We start from the raw sequence: 12,687 nt of genomic DNA, 5'->3' as shown, positions 1-12,687 counted from the left end.
GGCTCATGAGATTGAGCCCTGTGTGGGGCTTCACGCTCAGCGTGGAGTCTGCTTGGAATCCTCTCTTCCTCTCCCTCTGCCCCTCCTGCTTGTAGGCTCATTCACTCTCTCTGTCTCAAATAGATAAATAAATCTTTAAAAAAAACTACATTTTCATTAGTGCCCTATGGGACTCTCTGAATAACTGCAAGCCTCTGGACCCCTGTTATTTTCACCTGTACCTTTCAGAAAACCTGGAGTAGATGATCTTTTGGAAGAAGAAAAGGACAAGATCAAAACAAAGCCTCCAAAGCAGCTGGACATCCCTGGAAACCCTCAAATATCCAGCACGATCCTGGCATATTCCAGAGATTCCCTGAGGGCCTTGGACTGACTACAGAAGAGAACCCAGTGGTCCAACCTCTGACGCTCAGACCCTAGGGCCTTCCCACTGATTAGCTCAGGGCCAAAATGTCTTTTCTGTTTTGCTGGGTGTCATTTCCATGCTTCAGCTTGATATAGAACAAAAGTCATGGAGTTATGTCTCCATTCCCAGAAAGGGGCCTTATTAACTCACTGCCTAATTGTCAGTTAGAAACGCACAAATCTATTTCTGAATGGGAAGTGGTGTGTAATCTTGGAATAGAGAGAAACTTCGATGGTCGTGTAGCGGAGGGCCCACTGACATTTTCTCTTCGTCTTCTGGAAAACTCTTCAGCCATGCACATCAACTGGAGTTGGAAAGCAAAACAAGTAGTAAAGAAAAAGTGAAGAATTTTAAAGGAGAATGAAACAACCACAACAGGACAAATAATCCTGAATCACAAATTAGAACACTCCCATTGGCAGAGACACAAAGGTAATATTTTCACTAGAATGAATAGTCCTAGAAAAATTTGTTCTCCAATATCAGACACAACCAGGCCTTTCCTTCCATAGGAGACATGAATGTCTCCTTTTTCCACTTCATCTTTTTCAGTAATCCAAACAAAATTTTAGCAGCAGAAAAAATAATGAATTTAGTCCATTTAGGTCCAGTATTTCCTCGTTAATGTATTAACTCCCTGGCAATAGTCAAACGGGGCACTCTGACTCCAGAATATTTCCTTTTCTTTTATCACCTTTGGAATTCCAATGCCACTGAATAACTAATTATAGCCTACTTAATTCTGTACCAGTGCAAGAAGCAGACACTGTAGGAGCACATTAATTTCATCCTCCTGAACCTTTGGGAGGCCTTGTATGGAACAGAGGCAGACTGCTGTTTGAAATGTTCTTTTTTCCATGTGTGTCAGAACACTTTAACTTCAACTGCTCTGCTAAGAGGCTGTTGTTTTAGTTCAAAGTTTACACAAAGGAGAGGATCGCCACGTAGGAACTAATATTTGCTTAACTGTCTTCATCTCCCCAGTGCCCTGCAATTCAAGTGCTCTGTATTCTTTTCTTTTGCAGTCATGAAGGTAAGTAAAGAAAATTGTGTTGTGCCTGAGAACAGCATCTGCCAAAAAGTCTAGTATTTGGCCTAATGTTCTCACAACTCTGTGTTAAACAATGCTTTGACTTTCACCAAGAGTAAGGAGCAAGCAGCGTGGCCCTGGGGGTTAGCTCAGGTAAATTCTCTGCCACTGAGTGGCCGTTCCATACTCCAGAAGCCTGGGTGCCCATCTCCCCGCCCTCACACAACAATTTTGAAAACAAATGACCACCCTGGGTGGTAGCATGAAAGTAAACTTAAATGGAAAATCAACACCAGCAAAAGAACAACAAAAGACACAGAGACAAAGATGGAGAGAGGAAGAGGAAGAAGAGGAAGAGCAGAGGGAAAAAAGAAAAATTGTCCCTGGAAGAAGACGTGGAAAGGTACTTAGGGCAGCCATGCACTAGCTCATGGCTCTCTACTGTGGGCAGTACTTGGGTAAAATCCAAGGTCGTCAATCATTCACTCCCAAAGTTGTTATAGAACTTTAGGTTGCAACACAGAACAGCAATATCAAAGCTTGAAGTGGGGTAAAGAGAGGAAGAATAACACCCCATTTCCTTGAATGTTACTACACCACTGCATTTGAAAAGATTTCAAAGTGCCCTCCATCTTCTTATCTGTCCTCCATCTGACCTTCATTTTTCCTTTCCCTCGTCTCCTCTTCACTGCCTCTTAAGGGCCTCCTACCTAGGGTATCTAACCCTACAACGTGAGGGGAGGTGATGGGGAAGGGAAGAAAGACACCCAGTCTGCTTCTTCATAGGTCCTGCCTTGTCCACGGGCACAACTGTCTTCCCAGCCACCTCTGACTGCAACCAGTGGCTCCCTTCACACTAACTCCAGTGATACCCCCCATCATTCCAAAACCAAGATTCTCAACATCATCCTGCCTTTTTGCCCATTTTGGAATTAGTTTCTAGGCTGCCCCGAGTTCCCAAAGATACAAATGCCGTATCTATTTATCCTTCCTTTTATTGCCATTGCTGCTTTGATCCATCCAATTAACCACGCTCAGAGCAAAGCTGTTTATCCTCAGGTGCTTAATAACAGCATTGCTAACAGTCCTATCAAAATAATGTCTAACGATGCTTAATCCCTGGAGGCTCTGGACTTTTTGCAGTATTACTATACAATAAAGCTCCCTTTATGAGATTGTTTTTCAACTGAGTATTTGAAATAGACAGGGGTAAAGCTAGTGGTATTTACTTCACAGCTTCACACCCATTCATCTCTAGAGTGTCTCTTTTGGACCACTGGGCATTGCAGAGCACAGCCAGGAAGTACAAAAGTGTGTTCTCCTTCTGCCCATCCATAAACCATGCTTTGCATCCAGAGCCAAGCAAAGGAGCAGGTCCTACTCTCCATGGCAGCTAAGCCTGTGGTCTTTCCTCCAAGCCTCCCCAGGGAACAGAGCCTAGAACTATAGTTGATCCACCTCTGAACATAAGTGTTTCACTGTCCTAAGGACAACACCCCAACCCCCAAGTCTTTTTGGATTTCTTCCCTATGCAGGCCCCACTGAGACGTCTCCCCACTCAGTCAACATTGCAGTTGTCTCTGGCTGGGTCCTCGGGGCAGTAAATAGGTCAATTGTGATGAAAAGGTTCCATTTGTTGCTATTGCTTCTTGCTGCAGGTGGAAAGCAGGTTCCTGTGTGTGGTTCACACCAGGTTCTGCTTCCATCACAGTATACCTTACCCGGGTTTTTTCCCCCCACCCCGGCTTCTTTCTTCTGGCCCCTGGCCCATTTCTGTAAAAGTAAGAGTATATTTCTTCAACAAACAAAGGATTTCCTCTGCACTGTCCGAGGTTTGGTAAGACTCCATTGCTTTAATAAATCTTTTCCCCAGGGCACCTGGGTGGCTCAGTGGGTTAAGCCGCTGCCTTCAGCTCAGGTTATGATCTCAGGGTCCTGGGATCGAGCCTCACATCGGGCTCTCTGCTCAGCAGGGAGCCTGCTTCCCCCTCTTTCTCTGCCTGCCTCTCTGCCTACTTGTGATCTAACTCTCTGTCAAACAAATAAATAAAATCTTTAAAAAATAATAATAATATTTCTTTTCCCCACTTGGGAGTTCTTTCCAAAAAGCACAAGTGCCATTGGATGACATGCAATGTCAGGACTTTTTTCTTTTCTTTTCTTTTCTTTTTTTTTCCCATTTTGAGTACAAGCACTTGCAAAACCTCAGGCACGTAAGTCCCATCATTGCCCATGCCTGAGTTCTTGCCAGGCCGAGAAACCAGTTTTCAGAGATTGCCTATCGCAGTCCTCTTATCAATTCTTTCATAAGGAAAACAATGTACATGGAAACAAAATCACAGCAATTTATTTTGCTACTGACTGGTCAAGTCTCTTCTTTGGGGAATAGGTGCTGCCAAAATAGATGGAAAAGTCAGCTTTTTTAAAGTTTTGAAATAATCTGTAAAAAGAGGTCTACAAATTAACCATTTACTATATGCTCACTTCGGGCACTGGCTATAGGCTTATATACACTGCCTTTTTTAAAATTTTTTTTTATTTTTTATGAACATATAACATTTTTATCCCCAGGGCCAGGTCTGTGAATCGCCAGGTTTACACACTTCACAGCACTCACCATAGCACATACCCTCCCCAATGTCCATAACCCTACGCCCCTTATCCCAACCCCCCTCCCCCCAGCAACCCTCAGTTTGTTTTGTGAGATTAAGAGTCACCTATGGTTTGTCTCCCTCCCAATCCCATCTTGTTTCATTTATTCTTCTCCTACCCCCTTAACCCCCAATGTTGCATCTCCACTTCCTCATATCAGGGAGATCATATGATAGTTGTCTTTCTCTGATTGACTTATTTCGCGAAGCATGATATGCTCTAGTTCCATCCACGTCGTCACAAATGGCAAGATTTCATTTCTTTTATGGCTACATAGTATTCCATTGTGTATATATACCACATCTTCTTTATCCATTCATCTGTTGATGGACATCTAGGTTCTTTCCATAGTTTGGCTATTGTAGACATTGCTGCTATAAACATTCAGGTGCACATGCCCCTTCGGATCATTACCTTTGTATCTTTAGGGCAAATACCCAGTAGTGCAATTGCTGGGTCATAGGGTAGTTCTATTTTCAACATTTTGAGGAATCTCCATGCTGTTTTCCAGAGCGGTTGTATATACACTGCCTTTTTAAATCAATGCAGTAATCTTATGAGTGTACTATTACTATCTCCATTTTACAGATGTATAAATGAGCTCAGACTATGTAAACTGCATAAAGGTCTCACATGAGAAAATATCAAAGCAGAAATATGAGTATAGATTTTACCAAATCCAAAGCCTGTGCTACTAACTTCCTTGCTAAAGAGCTTCCCTTACTGGCAGACTTAGATTATCTAAATTGTTCAAGCGTTCTTAATGATCATCTAAAATGGAAAGCACTATAGCTGCCAGTGCTGTTTGTCTGTCTGTTTGTTTTGTGCTAGCTCCTCTATTTACGTTCTTTCTCAAGAATCTGGACTGCTGATATTTTTCACAGAGGAACCCAAAGCCTCAGCATAACTTAACATGCTCCTGCCCCTCCTTAACCATGTCAGGTCTACGTGCTGAATTTGGGTCATCTGTTGAATCCTGTGACCTGTCATGTCTCAGGGTCATGACCGCTCCCATTACAGCAAACTGACAGCCTGACAGTTGCAGAAGTCTCTCAAATGCATCACTAAAATATTTCAAACATGTTACCTGATGTGCTAAGTGTCCAACACAGTATTATTGCTCTGGGGCTTTTTCCTAAGATGCTTTAGAATTTTGCTCAAATTCCTCATTAGTTCAACTGTACTTCTTATGGCACAACTTTCACAAAGCCGTACCAATGACAGTAGAAGTCGTTCCAGAAAGGCCACTCTGTCAATTTCCACATGCAAACAGTCCAGATGTATTTGAATGTACCCTGATATTTAAAAGATCCTGGTATTTAAAAGATCTTATCCCATTAGTATCAACTATTAATAGCAGACATTTTTACCACTCTTTTAAAGCATCCTTCATGAGTATAACCTCATTTAATCCCCACAACTTCCCTATAGGGTAGATACTATTATCTCATTTTACAGGTGGGAAAACTGAGGGTCAGAGAGGTAAAATAACCCTCCGAGAACTCATAGCCAGAAGTGATAAAGTTGGCCATCAAACCCAGACCTCTGGCTCCAAAACCAAGGTCACTACTGCTATACCAATTCCTGATACCAAATTGCCAGGCAGTTCCTTTCTAGATCTTTATAAGGATCTGCAACACAAGTCAAAATATGTAAACTTTCTTTTTCCTTGAAGGAAGGGCTCCCAGAATGAGCACAAAGAGAGTCCTCATCAACTCGTGGGGTCTTTCTTTCTTTTTCTGAAGTGAAGGATGATTCCTCTGACCCAATCACTATAAAATCCAAGTTTAGAACTTTGTTGGAGCCAGCAGTTCATGAAATATGCTACTCATGGAAGCTTATTTGAAAAATCAAAGATGCTAGCAAAAATAAGCATCATAAACTATGAAAATATATATGCTTCAGCTGTTTTGCATTTTGGAGTAACACGTACCTGTGCTCACATTTAAGTTGGTTTTAAACCACATGTACTTCTATGGATTCTGAAAGCTTGAAGGGCAAAAAGTAAAGGCCGGTAGATTCTGATAGATAAGATGAAGAAATGCCAAGGTCTGGATATGACTTTTAAACTTCTTTTTAACAGTGCTCATTTCTTATTTACTTCCTAGTTAACAACAACTTCGAGGAATGACCAAGTGTCCCAAACTTTCATTATACCTAACTATAGTAGTTAACTATAATAGTTACTATATACTACTACATACTACTATATACTACTAACTATAGTAGTTAAATATGTGTTGTCCATCCATGATATCACAAATGGCAAAATCTCATTCCTTTTTTTCTACGGCTGAGTAATATTCCAGTGTGTGTATGCATGTGTGCATGTGTGTTCACGTGTGTTTGTCTGTGTGTCTCTGTGTGTACCACAGCTTCCTTACCCATTCATCTATTGCTGAACATGAATTGCTTCTGTATCTTGGCTCTGGTAAATAATGCTGCAATGAACATTGGGGTGCATATATCTTCTCAAACCAGGATTTTTATTTTCTGTGGGTAAATATCCAGTGAGGAATTACTGGATCATATTTTCTTCTGTATTTTCTTTCTTAATTTTTTGAGGAACCTCCATACTGTCTCCCACAGTAGCTGCACCAGTTTGCATTCCCACCAACAGTGCACAAGGGCTCCTTTTTCTCCACATCCTCACCAACACTTACTGTTTCTTGTGCTTTTGATTTTAGCCATTCTGACAAGTGTGAGGTGATATCTCATTGTGGTTTTGATTTGTATTTCCCTGATGATCAGTGGTGTTAAGTATCTTTTCATGTGTCTATTGGCTGCCTGTATGTCTTCTTTGGAAAAATGTTTATTCAGGTCCTGAATATTTTTATATCCATTTTTAAATCAAATTATTTGTTTTGTTTTAAGTTGACTTGTGTAAGTTCTTTCTATATTTTGTATAATAGCCCCTATCAGATACACCATTTGCAAATATCTTCTCCCATTCAGTAGGTTGCCTTCTGTTTTGTTGATGGTTTCCTTTGCTATACAAACACGTTTTATTTTGCCGTAACCCCAGTTTATTTCTTCTTTTGTTTCTCTTGCCTGAGGAGACATCCAGAAAAATGTTGTTAAGGCCAATGTCCAAGAGATGATTGACTATGTTTTCTTCCAGGAGTTTTGTGGTTTGAGATCTCACATTTAGGTCTTTAATCCATTTTGAGTTTATTTTTGAGCATCATGCAAGAAAGTGGTCCAGTTTTATTCTTTTGCATGTAGTTTTCCAGTTTTTCCAACAGCATTTGTTAAAGACATTGTCTTGTCCCCATTGTATATTCTTGCCTCCTTTGTCATAGATTAATTGGCCATATAAGTGTGGGTTTATTTCTGGGCTCTTTATCTTGTTTCATTAATCTGTGGGGTTTTTTTGTTTTTTTTGTTTTTTTTTTTGGTGCCAATAGCATTTTGTTTTGATTACTATAGCTTCGTAGTGTAGTTTGAAATCTGGGATTGAGCTACCTCCAACTATGTTCTTCTCACTCCAAGATTGTTTTGGATATCCAGGGTCTTTTGTGGTTCCATATAAATTTTAAGATTATATATTCTAAATCTTAAATTTGACATCAACTTTTCTAGTAATATTTCTCTGTTATTGCCTCCCCTCTCCCCAGGCCAAACTACATTAGAATATGAGGTACTTTACATAAAAGCTTTAAAAAAAATGTGTTAAGTACCTGGTTACTGCTCTGGGTTCTAGATAGAGTGAACAAGAGAGACATGGTCTCTGCTATCATTCTAGTTGGATAATTGAGAAAATAAATAAATACATGAATACATACATACTAATTAGTACACAAGAGAAATTTTGCTAGGACAGGCTCACAATCCTTTATCCAAAACCATGAAGACTATCATATTTTAAAATTCAGGATTTCTTAATTTAGAGAAGTAATACAATGCTCATACTGTTTGTTAAATAAACAGGGTCTGAGACAGCACCTCATAATCAAACACAGTAATGGAACTACAGTAAAATATGTAGATATTCATAATAAATTCAATAAAGATTATAGTATTTATTAATTTGCACTGAAATTACGAGAAAAACTATCTTAGTTTCCAGAAATGTTTGATTCAGGAACTGTAGATGAAGATGATGGAATAGAGAAGCTTGTGAGGGGAGTCTTGAGACTGGGTGAGCCAAGAAAGCCTCTTAGAAGGCAACATTGAATCAGAGACGGGAAAGATGTGTGAAGAAGCATGACATGAAAAAATCTGGGGATGGAGCACTTCAACCTGAAAGATCTCCTCAAAGACTGAAACTATATTTTAATTAATTCTTTAATTTCCTGCCTCCTACTTTAGGTCATGAACTCATGAACTATGGAGATCATGTTGTTCTGGTCCATTGTAGCATTGTATTCTTGGTGTGGACAAAGGTGCCTGGCATAGATTGGATGCTCAAAAAACATTTACTGAAAGCATGGAAAGAATTAAGAAAATAAAATGAGATAGCTAATTATTAAAGTGTTAGGTCAGGGGAGACCAACATATAACACAAAGATCAAGATCTTAAAAACCACAGAGGAAGTTAGTAAAAATCACACTCAGTAATCTCCAACTTCTATTTTGTTTTGTCCACTAAATTTGGAAGACATTAGTTACTCACAGGGATCACCAACAGTGCCTCTCCACCAACAGATACTGAGGAAAGAAAGCCCTCACACTGGGATGCTTGCCAGTGGGGCAATAAGAAGTGTTTGCTAAAGAGCAAAGCAGCTGCTGAGATGCAGTCATAACTAATAGTCATGCCCACTTATAAAAGCACCCTCCCCACCAAGATCAGGTCCACACCCTTCTCTCTGTCTCAGCCCGAGGGGCTCTCCCTTGGGCCAACTAAACTACCCAGCCTGCCCAGTATGGGGAGACACTGCATTGCTCCTTCAGAGCATAATTCCATGTGCCAAACCTTACATCAGACACATAGTCCAGATAGGTAAACCCTCCTCCCTAGTGCCACTTCAGTGCTTTTCCCTGCTTCCTCCTACATGTTCTACTTTGAGGTTTCCTCATACTTGTATTCCTTCAAGTCTCTTCTGGAACTCTGTGGTATGATAAACATATCACTCATAACATCAGAGACTGAAAGAAACATTGAAAAACAATTTGAGCCAGATCTTTCCCATTTTCAGACACAGACACATTTAAACAAATTACAGAAGAGGAGAATCTACCACCTATATTCTTTTAAGCCCTGGAGAAAGAAATTCCAAGATCTTTCATCATAACTCAAGTTGTTGACAGTGGTGGGTGGGTTACTTCTCATCCCAGAAGACTATGACATGGTCTTTGATTACGTCTAATAACATTAAAAGTTTAAGAAATCATCAGAGGCTTATATTAAGGAATGAATGATAAATGGCAATAAAGTCAAAATCTATAAATAATTTTTGTGCTCCTGAATGTGAATGTCAAAGCAGTCAGGGTTTGAAGATTAAAAACAAAATAAGGAGATGGTGCAGACAGAAAAAAGCATAGTTTATTGACTATTTTGGTTTCAGAAAAAAAATTTCTGTGAATTCTCTATCCTCTTTCCCTGGAAATATATGTATTTCCTTGCAAATAATTTACAAAAGAACAACCATTCACCTTTATCACAAATAAAGTCACTGATACATCAGTAAAATATTAATTCCTTAAGATATGCTCAGTCATGTCCATTGGCATTGCAAATAGACTCCATTAAGCAGAGTACCTAGACGTCATCTCTCTTCCTTCACTAAACTCTTAACCTCTTGGGTTCTCTTCTGTTAGGGAGCCACTGGCTGTAACCTATTTGGGGTTCCCCTCTAACAAGCTGATTTCTAAAAAACACTCTTTTATAAGAAAATTTGGAAGGGAATTCACACATCGATATCTCAGGACCACTATCCTTTAAAAAAAAAAAAATCCCTGAATTATAGCTACATTATAAAGATCACCATAGAAAAGCACAACAAACAACATCTAGAGCAAGTGTTATTGAGCAAATCACCATGGCATATGCAAGGCACCATGGTAGACCCTGCAGAGGATGCAAAACAGATCAAAATGCAGTGACCCCCTTCAGTATAACACCTCTCCTGTGAGCCAAGATACCTACAGACGTGGTTACCCTTCATGGTGGCACATCTTAGTTGCAAGGGAGAGACCCAACAATGTGCAATGGGAAGATAGGACAGAGAAGAGAGGACAGTTTCACCTCTGCTGGAGAAACTGAGGACAGTTTCAAAAGAAAGTAACATTGGAACTTAGCCTTGAAGGATAGTGAATATCTTAGTATCTCTTCCATTGCAAGAAGAAAACTACAACTGAGACAGGTTTGAATAAGGATAGATTTTTGTTCCACATGATAAGATTAGAGGTAGAAAGGGCACCAGGCTCAGCATGAGTAGCTTCATGCTGTCCATCATGTTCTCCCCACCCCCTCCTCCCTCCTTCAGCCTCCATCTTCATTTGCACCTTTGCTTGGGTGGCCATAGTTTAGGCACCACAACCAGACACAACCACGTCCTAATAAAGCTGAGGAACAGTCTCCTCATGGGAAAGATAAAGTCTTTACTGGAAAATTTCCTTTACATCTTGTTGGCCATGACTGGGCCAAAGAAAGTTTCCTAAACCAACCTCTGCAAAAGAAAGGGAGTTCCCAGGATTGGATTAGACCACCCATACTTGGTAGTGGAAAGGATTTGGGGACGGTTCTCACAATGGATAGTCTGCAATTACATAGGCAGAAATAGAGGGTTGAACATTTCCAGTGGAGCGTCACATTTCAGGAAACACAGGAATCTAATTCACCTAAAGAATAGGGTATATGTACAGAGGACACTAAAAAAATAAGACCAGAAAATAACTGGGTATGTATTATTGGAGAACTTAATACCAAAATAAAGAGTTTGGATTTTATTCTGTGGGATAAAACAGATATTGAACATTTTTTGAGTGAAAAAATAAATGCTCAGGGTTAGAACTACTTTTTAGAAGGACTATTCTGTCAGTGATTTGTACCATGGATTATGATAGAAGATCAGACAACTGAATGACCTAAGAGGCTATGACAATAATCTGGCAAATCATAAAAAGGAGTCAAATTAAGTTAATGGCAGTGGAGCTAGGGGAGAAAAAGAGTTTTGTAGTAATTTGGTAACTAATTGTAGGATATGAGGGATTAGAGAGAGGGGGGATGGAAGATGACTCAGAGCTTTGAAGTCTTGGAAGCTGGACCAATGGTGGCATTATTCACATTAGAAGGGATGTCAAGAGGAGTTTTTGGTTAACTGGTGAGAGGAAGGGCAAGGCTTTACTAACTTCTTAAAATTGTCCTTGACCAGAACCTTGACATTTAACACAGACGAGACAGGAAACAGGAGGAATCAGTGCGAGAGTCCGTGGAAGAGACACACTAGTTGTTTTCCACCTTTCCTAGTCTGTCTTTGATTTCTTTTCATGGGTCCCTTCATTGTTTGGCAGTTACTCTCTTGGAGGATAAAATAAAACACACAGAGAAGATATAATTCAAATAAACTCATTCTGCTGTTTGACAACAAAATCTGATTAAAGGACGAGTCTGCCATAGGGAAATCTAATGAAAGAAAATAGAAATCCACAAAAATAACCTGGAGGAGTTCAGATGACATGCAAAAAGACTTCTTCCTTTCAAAAGAGTTGACCCAAAAAGCCCTTTTGAATATTCTCCCCAACATAGCTTAATTCATAGATACAATTGACCCTTGAACAATAAGGGTTTGAACAGCATGGGTCCATTTATACACAGATTTTTTTTTCCCCCAGTAAACACAGTGTAGTACTTAAATGTATATTCTCTTCCCTAGGATTTTTTTTTTAGATAATATCATTTCTCTAGCTTACTTTATTATAAGAATACAGTATATAATACAAATAGCATACAAAATATGTACTAATCAACTGTTTATGTTCCCAGTAATGCATGCAGTCAATAGGAGACTGTTACTTGATAAATTTGAAGGGTGTTAAAAGTCACACATGTATTTTTGACTGCATGTTGAGGAGTGGGTTGTTGCCCCTAACTTCTGAGTTATTTAAGGGTCAACTGTACATACCCAAAAAATGTTAACTGAACATATATGGTAATGCAATTCTTACTATTTTAATATTAAAACCGCATCAAATGAGATCACGGTTGGGCTTGTGTTATGATTTATCTTTGTTTTCCTTGACTGTCATGTTCCGTGTCAGGAAACCCACAATTTTACTACCATGACTATAAATTTTAACCTTGCCAGATGCCCAAAAGCTAATCAATAAGTGTTTTAGCTGATTGAAAAATGCTATAATGTAGTTATTTTTGTTTTGTATTATAATGTATACTATATTGGTCTTCTACTGCTGAGTGACAAATTGTCACAAGATTAGCAGCTTAAAACAATGCCCACTTGATTGGCTCATCTTTCTGTATATCGTAAATCCGTCTTGGCGTGATTGGGTTTTCTGCTCAGTATATCACAAGGCTGAAATCAAGTTGTCAGTCATCTGAGATTGGAATTTCCAGGAAAACTCCACTTCCAACCTCATATTTCTTGTTGATAGAATTCTGTTCCTTGCAGGTGTAGGATTGAAGTTCTCATTTCCTTGC

This window comes from Mustela putorius, unplaced genomic scaffold, assembly GCF_011764305.1.
Source record: "Mustela putorius furo isolate JIRA1106 unplaced genomic scaffold, ASM1176430v1.1 tig00000242_pilon_pilon_pilon, whole genome shotgun sequence".
NCBI lineage: Eukaryota > Metazoa > Chordata > Mammalia > Carnivora > Mustelidae > Mustela > Mustela putorius.
Note: the sequence above shows the minus strand (reverse complement) of the source record.